Source organism: Coregonus clupeaformis, chromosome 11, assembly GCF_020615455.1.
Source record: "Coregonus clupeaformis isolate EN_2021a chromosome 11, ASM2061545v1, whole genome shotgun sequence".
Lineage (NCBI taxonomy): Eukaryota > Metazoa > Chordata > Actinopteri > Salmoniformes > Salmonidae > Coregonus > Coregonus clupeaformis.
This window is the reverse complement of record NC_059202.1, coordinates 37,585,734-37,605,840: the sequence shown is the minus strand read 5'-3', so window position 1 is coordinate 37,605,840 and position 20,107 is coordinate 37,585,734. Positions and strand designations below refer to the sequence as shown.

The following is a 20,107-nucleotide window of genomic DNA, read 5'->3' as shown; positions in this document are numbered from 1 at the left end:
CATAATCTTTCTAGATAGCCTAGGTAGTTTGCTATTGATAAACGACATTCCCAGAGCTTTTTTTTCTTTTTTGTGCCAGCCAAACAACTCACCATGTTGTCCTGTCTGGTTGCTATGAAACAAAAGTTTCACGACGCATGTGCAAGACCAATTTTCGTTCCCACGCCCCCTTCTCAAAAATACATTGGTATTCATTCTGTAGTAGGACGTAAATGCATATCACATGTAACCATTTTGAATCTATTTTGATGGTTTGTTGACAAAGCTGTAAAGAAGCTGTGTCATTGTCTTTTCAGTTTTCTTTCATTTTGATCATGAACATTTCAGTTTTTAACATGAACATGCATTGTTGTCAATACATTGGCCATGCACTTAAAAATAAAACATAAATATAAAGGAGCTATTTCACCCAGTATTAAGACAATTTTGCTTGAAAAAAAAAACGAACTCTCTTTTAAAACCTTGCTCTTCTGAACAATGATTGTACTACAACGTTATCACCACTGGGTGGAACTAGCACATCATTGTTGGTTTATGAAAACGACCACTATTTAGTAGTGCCAGTTATGTCTGCATATCTACTTTCTCTCGGGATTCATTCCGATTTCAATTTCTAAACAAATGAGCTAAAAATATCCTTAGTGAAGAGGATGACTTACAGCTTCCGTGTGGGATTGTGGCAGTTATCTATATATTCAAAATGTAGGCTGTCCTTATAATTTATTATGCATATTTCTTATACAAAAACAGCCACATTTGCTTTATTACCAAAGAGTAATAGGCCTATAGATTATTTGGATTGCGTGCTCTATGTAGATGTATCCCTGTCAAATAATCTGAGGTTGTTTAGCAAAAACCGCAGTGCTGGTAAGTAGAGAACTTTTAATGTACAGTATATAATTGACCAGGGTATATGGCTGTGGTTCAGGAACCATATTCAAAAATAATCTTAGAGTAGCAGTGCTGATCTAGCATCAGGTCCCCCCTGTTATCTTATTCATAATGATTTAAAAGGCAAAACATACCCTAGATCAGTACTCCTACTCCGAGATGCTTTACGAATACCGGCACAGTGTGCTGCTGCTGGGAAATGTCAACTAAGGTAAGGTATTAGGGAAATGAGTATGTACAACTCATTTGTATATCATAAAGGATATTATACACAGACTATAACAGAATGGTTGTTTGGACAGTGTCAGTTTAGTGTCAGGAAAACAATGGTTAGGCAATATAGCTTTTGTTTCCTGGAGAGTATGCCAAACACATACCATGAGCAAGGCACTTAACACTAATTGCTCTGGATAAGAGTATCTGCTAAATGACTAAAATGTAATTATAAACCGGGTGGTTTGAGCCCTGATTTTCTGAAAGCCATGGTATATCAGACCGTATACCATGGGTATGACCCAAAACATATTTTTACTGGTCTAATTACGTTTATAATAGCAATAAGGCACCTGTGGGTTTTGTGGTATATGGCCAATATACCACGGCTAAGGGCTGTATCGAGGCACTCCGCATTGCGTCACGCTTAAGAACAGCCCTTAGACGTGGTATATTGGCCATATGCCACACCTCCTCTGGCTTTATTACTTAAATATACCCACCTTCCCACCTAGTCTTTCTAGGCCTGGGATATCATTAACTTTTATAGCGCCTGCAAAATGCCAGATTGAGTAATCAGTTTAACCCGTTTATAAAAATAAAAAATCCCCATTGAATTATGTGATTACACACTTTCTTCAGATTTTTCAGGGCCTCACAAATAGATATAATGAAGACACCTGTTTATTAAACCCACTTTTGGACACCAAATTGATCTGTTCAATATCCACTTCTATTCTGGTAATACCAAATACCCCCATATAAAAAGGTGTAGAAGACAATTTGGTTCAATTGGTTCAAATTTGGAAAATAACAACGCATCAGAAGACTGGATGGAGTGTGTGCAGACCGAACCGCTCATTGAATTGACTCAAGCATGCGCAATGCAGCTCTGTGTCAATTCAAGTATCCTCAGTAGAAGCTAAGCAGAGCGGAGTGACTACTCGGGCTCGCGCAGCAGTCTCTCCCTTCCCAGTTCCTGTTTCCGCCTTCAGTCTTCAGACAGCTTAACAACTCAAAGCATCATCGTCAGGCAGAATATATACCTTGAAGAAATCCAAGCTTTGTGAGATAAAGCCCGGTAAGTCATTGTTCTTACTGTGTGTGCAGAAAACGAATAGGAATGTGTGTCTGCGCCGTCTCCTTTATCCCTCCATCCTGGCCTGTTGCTATTTGCCTGCTTCGACCGCAGCCGAGAGGTAACAAAATAGCGGATAGGGATTCACGAACGAGGCTCCGTTAGAATTCCTATCGTCCTTAACAAATTCAAAGGCGTTTGTGCAGAGGAATTTGTCGGAGATTAATTCCTTAATTTTTGCTACAATGTGCATAACGGTTATGTTAAAATTGTATAAAGTATGACAGCGACAATTCAGGCACCAGGCAGGGACAATAAACTGCGATTTCTCTCCCATCTTACCTCTTTAAATGAATGCTGGATTGAGAGAAAGCGCTCACATTTCCAAAAATTGCAAGCGTATTGTGAAGCTTTCTTATAAACAAACGAAATACTTAGCCTATGTTTTCTGTGGCTATATGGACCGTTATTTTGTGAAGTCAGCCTGCATCGGCGGCTGCTCCCTTGTCTGTCGTGCTGTGTCGAATCAAAACTGATCTTGAGCAACCCCGCTATTTTTGAGACATTGGTTGAAACCGATGAAAAGTAGCCTACGTCATTTTGGGCATGCATTCAGTTGTGTTAGTGCAGCTGATCCACCATAAACAAAATAGTTTAGTAATACGCCTATAACACATACACAAACACACACACACACACACACACACATAATGTGTGCATTGTTTACATGTCGTTTTCGGCCCAACTCTGTAATCATGCAATGCAAATTATGTTCTACATGATTATGGGTTCTCTCTAATGTTTTTATTCCCTGACTACAGTTATTACCACATACCACAGTAGGCTTAGTATAAAAAAATACTACTGATAGTTCATAGAAAGGCCTATAGGTCTATTTACATGTGCACATTTTACAGATGTCCCTTTTGAACTCAATGAAAACCCTGGAGCCAGTTATGGCCAACATTGGCTCACAGCTGGTGGATCTGAAATGGGATGTCTTGGGATGTCTTGTAAACATGCAACTAGGGACTGGAGCCCAGTCAACCTGCCTGGGCCATCTGTGGGTTAATAGCGCTAGAATGACCCTTTAATCCTGATACATTACCGTGTGAATAGTATAATATAGTACTAGCATGACTATTATAGTAGTATTAGGCCTTTAATGCTAAAATGTTGACCATTTCACGTTATTGATGTGCTATGAGTATAAAGATATGATAGCATTTCACAGCTTCGTTTGTCTTAGAGAATTGAGATGGTATTCAGCTAATTCAAATGACCTGCTTTGCCAAGAGTACAGTAATTATGAGCTATGTAATGTGAATGTCTCGTCCTGTCCTCTGTTTGGGGTGATTGCACAACGTTTAATTATATTAACAAGGCCTTTGTATGCACAATTGGCCAATTCATAAATTTCGAATTCCAGTTTCCATGTTTTGATTCTCTCTACCACGTTACAGACAGAATTAATTCAAACCACAGTGATGACAGAAAGGCTAAATAAAACATTCTGATTTAAGGTTTCACAATGAGTTATTAAAAAACATCATCTGACATATTCGAGTCAAGGGAAGGAGAGAGGACGGGATGGTCGAGAGACAACAGTTTGCACTTTTCACCTTATTTTAATTGTTCCAAGTATGTTTAGTGGACATCATGGACACTATAGTAATTGCTATAAGCATGTCATAGGCCTACTACAGGCATACCACGTAAACAGTTTAATTTGACCTGTAGGCAATAGAAGACCGATGAAGACTTTTCATGCTAGATTTATAATCATATTCCATATGTATTACAGATGTAGGATCTTACTTTGAGCCAGTTTGCTACAGCAACAGGAAATGTGAATTATTATGTGGATCATAATTAATGGACATTTTTGTAGGGGTCGATACATTTTTGGTTAAGGCAAGTCAATTCTGAAATTCCAAAGTGGAAATGACAAACTTTAGAAGCCTTTTTAAAACTCAAATCCACTACAAGTATAAATTTCCTGCTGTGCAAGAAAATTCTCAAAAAAACAAAACTGTGATCAAATTAAGATCCCACACACTGCTAACCCTAACCTTAGATTAAGACCAAAAAGCACATTTTTGTTTTCATGAATTGTTTATGATATAGGCCATTTTGACTTTGCAGCTGGCCCATCTAGCAGAAACCGCTCAGTTCTGCCTCCAGGGCAAGACTCATGACAATAAACTTCAACCTGCAATTAGGCCTGTATAACTAACAGTAACAACTAACTTGATGTGAGTGCTCTGCTGCTATCCAACACTTGCAGGACCTCATGCTTTGTTGAAGTAGGCACTGCCCCATTGTGTTCATACTAGAAAAGCTTTTATGTTATTGAGATTTGGGATCAACTTCCTTTCAAACCTCTACACTTGAACAGGTCCTCCAAATGATACAAATGTAAATGTAAAGGGATAGGATATATAATATGATGACATTATTAGTTTAAAAATGTAGAGTCAATAGAGACACTGCAGTACCTGTCACTCCACCACACCTCCTCAGCAGTCAGCACAAAGAGCATCAGTCATCAACAGGAGAACCTGGCAGCATCCTGAAACACCTACACACACCTATACGCAGAATAAAATACTCTACAAGTATGTTAATGATAGCTTTGTCTGTTGTTTGCATCAACCTGGGCTTTGGTTGATTGAAGTCTTGGTTTCCGGAAATGTATATGTGATCACCTGCGTGCCCCAACAGCGTTAGTTGTCATTAGAGGTGTGCCGAATAGTCGGACAAAACGAGTATCGTAACGGATATGCGCAATTTTCTGGATACGATTATAATCAGAGTATTTTTGGTAATTATCCGTGATGGCACCCTATTATCCTCCTGTTAGCCTGCTGCTATGCTAAATCAAATGGCAAGGACGTTTGCTATCAAGCTATCAATGTGCATAATGTCTAACAAGCGGGGCGAGGGTATGGGGAAAAAAATGAAACATCGATGCGCATTCTGACTGATAGCAAACCTGTCTGCCCCGCTGCAAGTTGAGGACACGCAGACCAGACACACACACTCCTCCACAGCTCTTAATCTGCAGTTTGCTTGGTCTATAAACGTGCAGGGAGATATATATTTTGCTAACATCTACTAAGGCATATTAAAACATTTCATTTTTTTCCAATCACGAGTGTCATCCGATCTGACTATCAACTGTCAATTTACGGATATGATTACGAATACGAGTATGGCCATGTCGGCACACCCCTAGTTGTCATGTTCCAGATATGATCACACTTTAACCACCTGTATAAGGTGTATCATCTGTGTGAAGTGTTTGTGACTTATAGCTGCAGTGACTTACAGCCGCAGGCTGAAACTTTGACAATGAATGCTCTCCTTTATATCCCCTTGTTGTTTGTTTCCTATAGTGTATAGCTCTAGGCCTAGGGTATATGCATTCTGGAACTGTTCACTATGTTATCTAACAAGTCTGTCTTATAGCCTAGCCTACATTTCATTTTGATAAGATAGCAGAGGTCCAAGAGGCCATTGTTGCCTTGTTGCCTAGTTCGCAAATGGAATACTCATGTTAGTTATTACTTGGAAGCTCAGCAAGCTTTGATGGTTAGTGCATGTGTGAATTTAGGTCTCATTCTCATATTAGGCACCCCTTTGGTCCGGTGTCCTACTATTCCCACTGAACATAGTAGAGCAGGATTGTAAACCTCTATTGGACGGCTGTGTTATAAGTGTGTTCTCATGTATTCTCACTGGGAGAGGCTCCTGTGTTATCTTAACTTTGCTGACTAAGAGTCCATATATTTTATGACTGGATGGAGGGATGGTGTGTAGGCTAGGCTATGTTTGTCATTGAATGGACAGAGGTAAAACATTAACTTGTGACCGTGGTATGACTCTAAAGGGTATTCTGCTATAGCTGGGTTATTGCTGCTGATACTTGTCCTTCAAGGTGTTCCACACAGGGTTAGCAGGAATAGAATAGAGGAAATCTATAGTACCTGAGCCTCAGTGGAGTGTTGCCAGGTTAAATTAACCTGTGTTGACCACTGTAACGGAGAAGCCTCTATATTCTCACATATTACATGGCAAACGTAAGCTGATCAACCATAACCGAATATGTTGCAAAAGGAAGTATTAGTATTTACTACTGATTGCATTGAAAATCTTAGAGAACATCAATTGACAGTTCAGTGAGGTGGTTTTGATTGACAACACTTCAGAGAGCCTTAACTATACAACCGCCCTTACAAACACTCCGTCAGGCTGTGTGTGTGAGGCTGTGAGGGGCTGTGATGTGGACTAGTATCCCCATATGACTGCACCCTGACAGGGATCAGATTCTCCTCAGCTTCCTCCAGCCTCCAGCATGCTCCATGTTTACTGATCGGACAGCAGAGAGACACTCGCTAGGAGATAAGGTCTAGGCTACCTCTTTTTTCTTTCTCTCTCTCTCTTTCCTTCGCTCTCTCCCTCACTTTATTTCTTGATCCTTCTCTCTCTTTCTGTATCCCCCTCTCTCCCTCCTTCCCCCCCCCCTCTCTCTTTATTTTTCTCTCTCATACCCCCCTCTCTCCCCCCTCTTATCTATCTGCCGCCCCATCCTCTTTCCAATGTTGTCGATATCCAGTGACAACTCTCAGTGGGTTTCCATGGCGATGCTAGCAAAAAGGCAGGAATAAAGAAGTGCTGATTAGTTTGAATGATAGTGTCGCTTTACCTTTCTTCCTGTTTGAGGATAGAAAATCTCTCTAACAGGTGATTTTGTATGAAGTGTTAGAGTAAGAGGGGTTGGTGTGATGGATGATAAACTGAGAAGTGAGGGAGAGGGAGGAGCTAATCACACAGGCTGAATCTCTGGCAGAGAGCCTATTTGTAGCGCACAACACTTTACACATGATGAACACTCTCTCTCTCTCAATTTCAATTCTATTCAATTTGCTTTATTGGCATGACGTCACAATGTACATATTGCCAAAGCGTACTTAAGTGATACATTTACAATATTAACATAATTTAAAATAATAATAAAGACACTCTCTCTCTCTCTCTCTCTCTCTCTCTCTCTCTCTCTCTCTCTCTCTCTCTCTCTCTCTCTCTCTCTCTCTCTCTCTCTCTCTCTCTCTCTCTCTCTCTCTCTCTCTCTCTCTCTCTCTCTCTCTCTCTCTCGGCATCTGTATTATTCATGCAGAGATGATCGAGCCATCATGCCTCATCTTACAGGAGACCCCGAGAGAGTGTGTGTGTGTGTGTGTTCAGTGTTTGTGCAAGCATCGTGTGCGCGTGTGTGCATAGCCAGTCAGTCAGTGTATTTGTCCCCATCGGTCCTGACAGTCACAGTGCCCACAGCCCAACAGGGACTTTTGATCAGCTATAAATAAATATCTCTCTCTCTCCCTGGCTGCAGTGTGGAGTCAATTCTGCATCCCAAATAGCACCCTATTCCGTATTTAGTGCACTACGTTTGACCAGGGCTCTGGTCAAAGGTAGTGCATTATGTAGGGAATATGGTACCATTTGGGACGCAGCCAAAGTGAAGCGTCCTTCATGCAGCTGCCTGGAAGCAGCTCTGCTCTGCTCTGACACTACCAGGCAGCGACATATGACCTGCTCCTGCACAGACTAGCACTTCTTAATTTATTATACTACATAAAGAAATGCATGCAGGTTTTACTTGCAGGAAAGCAAGGAGGCAGGCAAACAGGCCAGGAGCTTGCAGCTAGTGTACTACTCAGTCCTCATACTCAAAAAACGTTGTGTGTGTGTTTGTGTGACTCTTTCCTAGACACGCTTGGTCAAACAGTGCCCCCCTACCCTTCAGAGTCCCCAGGGGTTAGACGTGGACAGTCTACTCACAGTTACAGAGAGGAGAGAGAGAGAGAGAGAAAGAGAGAGAGAGAGAGAGACAGAGACTCACTCATAACAGTCCCCTCAAAGTCACACATGGCAAGAGAGAGAGAGAGAGAGAGAGAGAGAGAGAGAGAGAGAGAGAGAGAGAGAGAGAGACTCTCTAAGAGGGAGGGAGGGAGAGGGAGAGAGAGCATGCACCTCACAGTCACACCTCACAGTCACACATGGCCAAAGAGAGATTGAGAGAGGGCGCTTATTCAAATTGACGAAAGTTGGAAGAAGCTGGTTGAGAGAATGCCAAGAGTATGCAAAGCTGTCATCAAGGCTATTTGAAGAATCTTAAATACAAATATATTTTGATTTGTTTAACACTTTTTTGGTTACTACAAGATTCCAAATGTGTTATTTCGTAGTTTTGATGTCTTCACTATTATTCTACAATGTAGAAAATAGTAAAAATAAAGAAAAACCCTTGAATGAGTAGGTGATCTAAAACTTTTGACCGGTAGTGTATATATAATACAAAATGTGACCAAAGGACAATATTCAGAAAGTTTTTCAAAACTTCTTGAAGCACAGCCCCATCCTACAAAGTGGCACAAAATTAAAAAAAATTGTACTTTGACAACAATTCAGTAAATGCAACAAGTATTAGATAGAGAAAGATTCAGAGAAAAAAATCCAAATGCACCCACACAAAGTAGGCTATTGGATTGACAAAGATTCTTACTTCTGTAACAACGTAAAAATGCAACAACTATCCAGACACTATTTAACGTTTTACTGCAGTGGGCTAAATCAGGGTCACACAGAGTGTTTCTTGGTAGTCTTAAACAAATCTACTTTGAAACAAAAGTATACACCTCACCCACATGGTTATGGGATTAAAAAGAAGAAGAAGACAACTGTACCATGTCAGATGTAGAGTTTAAATGTATTCAGTTTTGAGTTTGCGTCCCAATATTACACTTTATATACATCACAGAAGACTGAAATATAACTAAAAACTGTTTGACATAGAAACACCGGATTTTCGTCTGTTTAAAAAAAGAAAATCTTTATTAATTACTCAATTCTGAAAAATATTAATAACATTCCACCCATGAGGGCAAAGACGGCACTTTTGGTCATTGACTGCAGGAAAAGGCTACAATTAAGCAATAAGGCCCGAGGGGGTGTGGTATATGGCCAATATACCACGGCTAAGGGCTGTTCTTACGCACTACGCAACGCGGCGTGCCTGGACACATCCCTTAGCCGTGGTATATTGGGCATATATCACAAACCCCCGAGGTGCCTTATTGCTATTATAAACTGGTTACCAATGTAATTAGAGCAGTAAAAATAAATGTTTTGTCATACCCGTGGTATACGGTCTGATATACCAGGGCTGTCAGCCAATCAGCATTCAGGGCTTGAACCACCCAGTTTATAAATGTGGATAACCTCTCTCAATAAGACTTAGTACAGATTAGGCCTGACACAAAATGTAGAAATAGTAGCCTACTTTAACAGCAATTCAGTGAATGCAGAAAAATACAGAGACAAGATACAAAACACCATTTTAAAAAGTACACAATTTCCCTATGAGATTTGTAGGACAAATTCATATTTAAAACTGTCACTTTAGTGTTTGTATTTAGCCTACAACATGTCATGGAACTTCTGGAAACATGTTCCCATACTGCAAAGTGGCACAGAACACGTAGAGCACCCAAAGGGGGTTTCTACACATCTCCCACTTTTTTCCCCTGTGTCCACTCCGGATGCATACCACACACCCTCTCTTGTGCCCTTCAAACTTCACCATGGAGTGGCCTGCTTTCAAATTATGAGTAACAACTCAGTCCACACCCGCTGGTGCCACACTCTTGGCTCCCCGCTTCCTGCCACTGTAGCCATCACAAAGTGAATGCACAAGCTGCATTTTGAATGCCTTCAGGGACCAGCGGCAGCAGTTTCTGGGAATGGGCCTTTGCAGGGTTCCCCACACTGGTCTACTGATGCTGCCCTCCATATCATACATAGGTAGCAATATGCCACGCAACCGCTTTGAGCAGCTATGTACAGTGCATTCGGAAAGTATTCAGACCCCTTGAATTTTTCCATATTTTGTTATGTTCAGCCTTATTCTAAAATTGATTAAATTGTTTGTTTTCCTCATCAATCTACACACAATACCCCATAATGACAAAGTGAAAACAGTTTTTTATTTATTTATTTCCACCCATTCTGAAACTGACTGCAGCTCTTTGTTAAGTGTTGTAGTGATTTCACTCGCTGTAATAGCTGACGTGTATAGTGTTGAGTAATCCGCATACATAGACACACTCGCTTTACTCACGTTGAATGCCTTTCCCTATAAGCATGCTAAAAGTATGTTGTCAATTTGTTTACTGTAAAATAGCATTGTATCTGGTCAAATACAATTCTTTCCAAAAGTTTACTAATGGTTGGTAACAGGCTGATTGGTCGGCTATTTAAGCCAGTAAAGGGGCTTTACTATTCTTGGGTAGCGGAATGTCTTTTGCTTCTGTAGTGTCGAGTCAATGTTGCTAATTATGCTGTTAAACAAAGGAGTCCGCTTATACTGAACTTTGATCATAAGTTTTATTCATATCACAAGATTTCAGCATAAGTTTACAGATGTCTATAGCATCCGGAGAGCAGTGTCCCAAAAGAATATGTCTGCTCTGCTGTTTTTGTTTAAACCCAGTACTTATAATCTTTCCCAAAATATGGGTGGCTCCCTCTACTGTCCAATCCCCTGTCTACAACACACAGACTCCCATCTGTTCTATGGGGCGTCACTCTAAAACAACTCCCTCTGAAACTGAATAAACATCCTCTCAGGTTCCACTTGAAAACATTAGCAAAGTCATAATTCATCATACACTACACTTCCCTCCAGGCCTGAGTGCACACACTTTCCTGTAGGCTTAGATTGAAAATATGGCAAATAGGAGTGGCAATATCTTCTGCTATTATCCTCACTAATTTTCCATCCAAGTTGTCAGACCCTGGTGGCTTTTCATTGTTGATAGACAACAATAATTGTTTAATCTCTTCCACACTCAATTCAAAATTACAACGTTTGTCTTTCATAATTTGGTCAGTTATACTTGCAAGTGTGGGGGCTTGTTTGTTGCTGTCATGTAGTGCATAATCTTGCTAATGAAAAATTCATCAAAGTAGTTGCCAATATTAGTGGGTTTTGTGATGAATAAGCCGTCTGATTCAATGAATGATGGAGCTGAGTTTGCCTTTTTGCCCAAAATGATATTTAAGGTGCTCCAAACATTTTTACTATCATTCTTTATGTAATTTGTATTTGTTTCATAGTATAGTTTCTTCTTCTTTTTATTCAATTTAGTCACATGATTTCTCAATTTGCAGTACTTTTGCTAATCGGTTGTGCAGCAAGACTTATTGCCTTATTTGCCATTCCTTTTGCCTCATCCCTCTCAACCATACCATTTTTCAATTCTTCATCAATCCACGGGGATTCAACAGTTTTTACAGTCATTTTCTTAATGGGTGCATGCTTATTAGTAACTTAAATAAGCAATTTTATAAATGTTTCAAGTGCAGCATCTGGTTGCTCCTCATTAAACACCACAGACCAGCAAATATTCTTTACATAATCAACATAGGAATCACTACAAAACGTATTCTATTCCCTCTTATACACAGGAAACTAGGCGTATGTCACTGGTCACAACTTCACAGGAGAGCCACTTGAACGTAAACTTTATTTTTTTTTAATCTAAATGTGTTTTTTGGCAGAAATGCCTTCTGGAACATGTGAACATTCATGTGCCTTAATAACAAACGTGTATGCCAATCTATAAATACGATAAAATTGTTAAATTACGAGCCTAGTTGGTTAAGCCACAGAAAAAGACAGCAACCTGACCACTAGCCATGATTGGCTGAGATAATGAGAGGGCTGGACATGCCAAGAGGGGAGTTCGGATTGGTCTGCCATATAGAAGGCTTCTGTCTATTTGAGCTGGTCAGTATGTGTAGGTAATCCTGTCTAACGCTGCTTTTTTTAAAATGTATCGTGTAGTGGAGCTGCATAAGTGTTGCTCTCCATTTTCTGGAGGATCGAATTTTGAAGTCAGTGGAATTAAGAGTATGATAGCTAAAGAGATGTCGAAAACACCTGTCTCTGGATTACATCTTCAAACTAAGGGCAACCATGGCATCCGTGACAGGGAGACGCGTCCATCATGCATGATGTATATGGGTAAAATAGTCTAGTTAGCTACATTTTCAGATATTACACGTTTCTAATTTTGACAGAAAGTGGTTTCATTTCAAGTTAAAGTGTACTGTTAGCTAGCTAACGTTAGCTGGCTGGCTCACTAGCTAACGTTACGTGTATGATGTTATTATTCGTATCTCAGTGCCGTTTGCTTGGCTAGATAGAGCCAGCTAACATTGAATCTGGTTGGTTAGTTACCAGCAGATTCATGCAGGGTAGGAACGTCATGAGTTGGCACTATGGTTCATTGTTTAACTAGCTAACGTTACATGACATGTATGATCTTACACATTGTAAACCTAGCTAGGTTAATTGTTTACCAAACTAGCTAGCTACATGTCTTAACAAAAAACTCCACTATGCAAGTAACCATTTCGGGTGCGTTCGTAAATTCCGTCTGAGTATGCCAGAGCGCAGAATAACAGATTCATTTACGAACTCCCGTTGAATATGGTAGGCTGGACAATAGAACGAGTCAAAATTCACCCAATGCTGAAAAACAGCTAAAGAACAATGGCTGAGCTGGAACACTAGTGCGAGGCCATAGAAAATGACTTGAAACTAACCTTTGCAGAGCCTCTTCTGACTGGAGTGATGCTTAGAATTCAATTTCCCCTAAATTGCACAAAAAATGTATCCCTTTTTATTTTACCACTACAATCTGTTCTTAGGATGAAACTGAAAGCCCCCCAACTTGTGTAGAAAGTAAACATCCGCACCTCGATGGTGTCAACTGTGCTTATGTCTGCGTAATGAGGAAGTAGGGAAAAAATGAAAACTTCTGACTATTTCTGGTCTAGTGACAACCGAGCACGCTGCCCAGACTTACATGATTACGAAGAGGAGATTCTCCTGATTTAAAATGGTGTCCGACTTGAAAAAAATCAGAATATACACATTGTGAGATATTTGGCAAAATTGACAGACATGTCCGTGTAGAATTTCCCCATAGGGAAACAATGGGGCATCCTCAGAGTTCCAACAGTAATGTGTAATTTCTGACACTTGAAAGGCTAGGGTTTGATGACAGCAGAGCTCCCTGCCCAACCTTACATCACTACAAAGAGGACATTCTCCTGATTAAAATGGTGTCCGACTTGAAAAAATCAAAATATACACATTGTGAGATATTTGGCGAAATAGACAGTCATACCCCTATTCCCCCTATAGGAAACAATGGGACGGCCTCAGAGTTCCATGAGTAAAAATATAATTTTGAAGTTTTAACTACCAGCAATTGATCACAGCATACTATGATACCCACATTTACATCATTAGAAAGAATAGAATATTCTGAATGAAATGGTGTAGAACTTCAAAACATCAAAATACATCCATTTTGAGTTATTTGGCGATAAACAGACATTGCCATTATGTTGGGGAAATAGGGATGTCTAAAAAGCACAGTATTTTATTTAACCAGCTTCCTTGTTTTAAAAAACACTGTAAAGCCTCAAAACAGTGTTTTTTCAAACAAGTAAGCTGGTTAAATAAAAGACTGTGCTTTTTAGACATCCCTATTTCCCCAACGTCAAGTGTGCACTCTGAATGCTCCGAGAGCGAAATGAGATGGGTGGGGCTAAAGCTTAAGAGGGTGTGAACGATGCTGATGGGTGTAGACAAAGAAGAGCTCTTCACTAGGTACCAAAACATTCAAAGGCCATTTTCTCAAAAGTGAGATCAACTTTCAAAGCATAATTACTTTCCCATTGTTCCCTTAAATGCAGTGTATGATATACCATTTTGTAGCTCTGTGTCTCTGCTTTTATCCAATGTAAAAAACACAATTTCAAATTTTGCTACATAAGACCGATTCAAGGCGGGCGGTCACCTATATTAGACCCAGTCTTTGGAACTTTGATTTTCCTGGATATGGCTACTATATTGTGATCACTACATCCGATGGATTTGGATACTGCTTTAAAACAGATTTCTGCAGCATTCGTAAAAAGATGTGATCAATACAGGAGGATTTCATTCCTGTGCTGTTTGTAAATACCCTGGTAGGTTGACTAATAACCTGAACCAGGTTGCAGGCACTGGTTACAGTTTGAAGCTTTTTCTTGAGTGGGTAGCTTGATGAAAGCCAGTCAATATTTAGGTCACCCAGAAAATATACCTCTCTGTTGATATCACATACAGTGGCTTGCGAAAGTATTCACCCCCCTTGGCATTTTTCCTATTTTGTTGCCTTACAACCTGGAATAAAACATTGATTTTTGGGGGGGTTGTAATCATTTGATTTACACAACATGCCTACCACTTTGAAGATGCAAAATATTTTTTATTGTGAAACAAACAAGAAATAAGACAAAAAAAACAGAAAACTTGAGCGTGCATAACTATTCACCCCCCCAAAGTCAATACTTTGTAGAGCCACCTTTTGCTGCAATTACAGCTGCAAGTCTCTTGGTGTATGTCTCTATAAGCTTGGCACATCTAGCCACTGGGATTTTTGCCCATTCTTCAAGGCAAAACTGCTCCAGCTCCTTCAAATTGGATGGGTTCCGCTGGTGTACAGCAATCTTTAAGTCATACCACAGATTCTCAATTGGATTGAGGTCTGGGCTTTGACTAGGCCATTCCAATACATTTAAATGTTTCCCCTTAAACCACTCGAGTGTTGCTTTAGCAGTATGCTTAGGGTCATTGTCCTGCTGGAAGGTGAACCTCTGTCCCAGTCTCAAATCTCTGGAAGACTGAAACAGGTTTCCCTCAAGAATTTCCCTGTATTCAGTGCCATCCATCATTCCTTCAATTCTGACCAGTTTCCCAGTCCCTGCCGATGAAAAACATCCCCATAGCATGATGCTGCCACCACCATGCTTCACTGTGGGGATGGTGTTCTCGGGGTGATGAGAGGTGTTGGGTTTGCACAAGACAGCGTTTTCCTTGATGGTCAAAAAGCTAAATTTTAGTCTCATCTGACCAGAGTACCTTCTTCCATATGTTTGGGGAGTCTCCCACATGCCTTTTGGCGAACACCAAACGTGTTTGCTTATTTATTTCTTTAAGCAATGGCTTTTTTCTGGCCACTCTTCCGTAAAACCCAACTCTGTGGAGTGTACTGCTTAAAGTGGTCCTATGGACAGATACTCCAATCTCCGCTGTGGAGCTTTGCAGTTCCTTCAGGGTTATCTTTGGTCTCTTTGTTGCCTCTGATTATTTCCCTCCTTGCGGCCCTCTCTTGGCAGGTTTGTTGTGGTGCCATATTCTTTCAATTTTTTAATAATGGATTTAATGGTGCTCCGTGGGATGTTCAAAGTTTCTGATATTTTTTTATAACCCAACCCTGATCTGTACTTCTCCACAACTTTGTCCCTGACCTGTTTGGAGAGCTCCTTGGTCTTCATGGAGATGCTTGCTTGGTGGTGCCCCTTGCTTAGTGGTGTTGCAGACTCTGGAACCTTTCAGAACAGGTGTATATATACTGAGATCATGTGACAGATCATGTGACACTTAGATTGCACACAGGTGGACTTTATTTAACTAATTCTGTGACTTCTGAAGGTAATTGGTTGCACCAGATCTTATTTAGGGGCTTCAAGTAATTTTTTTCATTTCACTTCACCAATTTGGACTATTTTGTGTATGTATGTATATTACATGAAATCCAAATAAAAATCCATTTAAATTACAGGTTGTAATGCAACAAAATAGGAAAAATGCCTAGGGGGATTAATACTTTTGCAAGGCACTGTACATTATCAAGCATTTCACACATATTATCCAGATACTGATTGTTAGCACTTGTTGGTCTATAGTAGCTTCCCACAAGAATGGGCTTTAGGTGAGGCAGGTGAACCTGTAGACATATTACTTCAACAGTATTTAACATGAGAAACTCTCTAAGCTTTACATTAATGTGGCTCTGAATATAGACCGCAACACCGCCCCATTGGCATTTCTGTCTTTTCTGCAGATGTTATAACCATGTATTGCTACCACTGTATCGTCAAAAGGTATTATCTATACTGAACAAAAATATAAACGCAACATGTAAAGTGTTGGTCCCATGTTTCATGAGGTGAAATAAAAGAGCCCAGAAATTTTCCATACACACAAAAATGTTATTTCTCTCAAAGTTTGTGCATGAATGTGTTTACATCCCTGTTAGTGAGCATTTCTCCCTTGCCAAGATAATCCATCCACCTGACAGGTGTGGCATATCAAGCAGCTGATTAAACAGCATCATCTTTACACAGGTGCACCTTGTGGTGGGGACAATAAAAGGCCACTCTAAAATGTGCAGTTTTGTCACACAACACAATGCCACAGATGTCTCATGTTTTGAGGGAGTGTGTAATTGGCATGCTGTCTGCAGGAATGTCCACCAGAGCTGTTGCCAGAGAATTTAATGTTCATTTCTCTACCAATTTGGCAGTATGTCCAACCGGCCTCACAACCGCAGACCACGTGTAACCACGCCAGCCTCCCGGACAGTTGATGAAACTGAGGAGTATTTCTGTCTGTAATAAAGCCCTTTTCTGGGGAAAGAAATGTTCTGATTGGCTGGGCCTGGCTCCCCAGTGGGTGGGCCTATGCCCTTCCAGGCTCACCCATGGCTGCGCCCCTGCCCAGTCATGTGAAATCAATAAATTAGGGCCTAATGAATTTATTTCAACTAACTGATTTCCTTATATGAACTGTAATTGTTGAATGTTGCATTTATATTTTTGTTCAGTATAAGTGAGTTTCAGAGAGTCAGAATATGAATGTCATCTGTTACTAGCAATGTTTGCATACTTTAGGAAGGGAAAGGAGATACCTAGTCAGTTGCACAACTGAATGCATTCATCCGAAATTTGTCTTCTGCATTTAACCCAACCCCTCTGAATCAGAAAGGTGCGCCTTAAAGCTGCAATATGTAACTTGTTGGGCGACCCAACATAATTAACATTGAAAGCAAGTCTAAGAAACGGTAGATCTGTTTTATGTGCGCTATTTCTATGCTTCATGTTTTAAAGTTTTATTTTTGCGTTTTTTATTTTCGGTTTGGAAAATATATTTATATGTTTAGATGGTAGAATGATTCTCTACACCAGGGGTCTCAAACACTGTTCCTGGAGAGCTACTGTCCTGTCGGTTTTCACTCCAACCATAATGTAGCACATCTGATTCTAATAATTAGCTGGTTGAAAAGTTGAATCAGGTTAGTTGCAACTGAGGTTGGAGCGAAAACCTACAGGATGGTAGCTCTCCAGGAACAGGGTTGGAGACCCCTGCTCTACACCAGGGTTTCCCAAGGTCGATCCTGGGGACCCCCCTTGGTGCATGTTTTGGTTTTTGCAGCTGATTAAAATGACCAACTCATCATCAAGCTTTGATTGTTTGAATCAGCTGTGTAGTGCAAGGACAAAAACCAAAAACGTGCACCCAGGGTGGGGGCCCAGGACCGACTTTGGGAAACCCTGCTCTACACTGTACTTGCTTGTTTTGTCACATAAACTGAAATTAGGTAAACTATTAGAAATGTAGCAACCAGGAAATGGCAGAACGACTTCTGCATAGTGCTAGGCTACCTGCCGCCCCTTTATTTCTGGGTGGAATTACATTTTTGTGCACCTTTGACTTGCTGCAGCCATTGACCTAGTATTAAGCCTACACACCTGCACATTATGCTCGCTTTGATATTCCTCAATGACATTTAAAAGATCGTCCAATTTTACAAACTCTATCCCATTGTTCAAATATGAAAATAATGGTTAATGGGGTACCCCCTTTTATTTAAAACATGTAATGCTGGCGGCTGCACCCTTACAAAAAAAGATTGCAGTTTTGAAACTGCAGTATAAGTGCAGTTACTGAAGTCGACTGTGGTATTTTGGACGCAGTAATAGCAGAATTGCTATACTGCACTCTAACTGCAGTTACACAGAAGAATTACTGCAGTAAAACAACTGTTATTTTGGACACAGTATTTGCTGCATACTGCAGTTAAACTGCACTCTAACTGCAGTTGTACTGCAGTTATAATGCACTCTGACTGCAATCTTTTTTTTGTAAGGGCAGAGTCCACGTCACAGTTTTTCGCGCTGGTAGTGTACTTGAAGCACACGGGGCACAGGGTTTGAAGCAGCACGCACTTGAAGTACACGGGGCACAGGGTTTGAAGGAGCACGCACTTGAAGCACACGGGGCACAGGGTTTGAAGGAGCACGCACATGATTCCATTCTAGTGAATGAGGCTCTTGCGTCTATTCGCATGAGCCTCATGCGAATAGTCTTCCAACGGTGCAGCAAGCTAGTGGACTCTTATCAAGTACTGTTGAAATCAATTTGATCTGTGGGTATACGACGACACCAAGTGGTCGGAAGGTTGATTTCTCCCTAACCATCGAAATGTGCATCACATTTTTATCTCCTCCTCGCTGTTCACTGTTTGTTGTGATCTGGTAGGTCCCTGAAAACTGTATCCACTTCTTTCCTGTGCAAGAACTACAAGTGAAATGTCACAGAAATTGTGGACTAATATACATAGAGATATTTTTTCTTATGCATTCTTCATGCGAAAGCAAGATGTATAATGGAGATGATGACACATCTAGCTAGCTAACGTTAACTTAGTAGCTAGCTACCTTTCTAGTCTACAACACTCATAGCTATGTGAATTTATTACATTTACGTCATTTAGCAGACGCTCTTATCCAGAGTGACTTACAGTTAATGAGTGCATACATTTACATACTGGCCCCCCGTGGGAAACGAACCCACAACCCTGCCGTTGCAAGCGCCATGCTCTACCAACTGAGCTACAGGTGACTTTATGTGTATTGTTATTAACTACAGCTAATAAAAGATCACTGCATTGCATTTTTGCGTCCCACAGGACAGTCCGTCCTTGTTGTAATATAACGTTAGGTGGTTGACACAACTCATGAGACGGTCTAACGTTACCATATTTGATAACACTGCCTTGCATGCAAAGCTAGCTAGCGTCCTCTTTGATAAGTGATAAACCTTGCTAGCTAACTTAGCTAGCTCATCAAACAGTATTTTCTTTGCTATTTCTGCACGATGGCACTTAGAGCCTTGAATCTCAGAGGAACCTCACTGTCACCACTGGTCATCTAGCTTGCCACCTTAGCCAGCAGGTTTACATTGGTTTCCATTGGACCAGAGCTTGCTAGGCTAGCAAGCTATCTAACGCTGTCTAACTAGCTAGCTAATGCTAGCTGATTAGTGTCGCTAGCATGCTAGCTAGCTAATGAGGATACACCATAGTCGTGGGTCCGCAAAATCAAGCAAATGGTGCTGAACTAATGACAAAATCATGTTTTGACATTGTAGTGGCTATTGATGTTATGGTTGTTTGTTTTTTGCTTAGCGACATTGCGAAAAACATATTTTTGGCATTTAACTATGAATCTAATCCGGTTTCCAGAATGCATTAGTTTAACCCTCAAGTTGAGCCTAAAGCATTCAAAAAGAAGCCAACCAAATTAAATGGTTGGGGTCCAGCAAGATTAAGGCAGTTCATACAATTTTAAAAAATCACAATACAGTCACAGATTTCACAACTCACTGTGTGCCCTCAGGCCCCTACTCCACCACTACCACATATCTACAGTACAAAAATCCATGTGGACGTGTGTGTATAGTGCGTATGTTATCGTGTGTGTGTATGCATGTGTCTGCGCCTATGTTTGTGTTGCTTCACAGTCCCCGCTGTTCCATAAGGTGTTTTTTTAATCAGTTTTTTAAATCTAATTTTACTACATGCATCAGTTACTTGATTTGGAATAGAGTTCCATGTAGTCATGGCTCTATGTTGTACTCTGCGCCTCCCATAGTCTGTTCTGGACTTGGGGACTGTG

At 40.5% G+C, this 20,107-nt stretch overlaps 1 protein-coding gene across 1 annotated transcript in view; it reads left to right on the top strand.

Annotated features, from left to right (window-relative positions):
- Positions 1-2,018: 2,018 nt before the first annotated feature.
- LOC121539578 (alpha-(1,6)-fucosyltransferase) overlaps positions 2,019-20,107 on the top strand; it is a 139,690-nt gene continuing 121,601 nt past the window's right edge. Inside the window, exon 1 of the mRNA XM_045223547.1 lies at positions 2,019-2,185. The gene's annotated coding sequence lies outside the window, so the exon portion shown is untranslated. The remainder of the gene's footprint in view (positions 2,186-20,107) is intronic.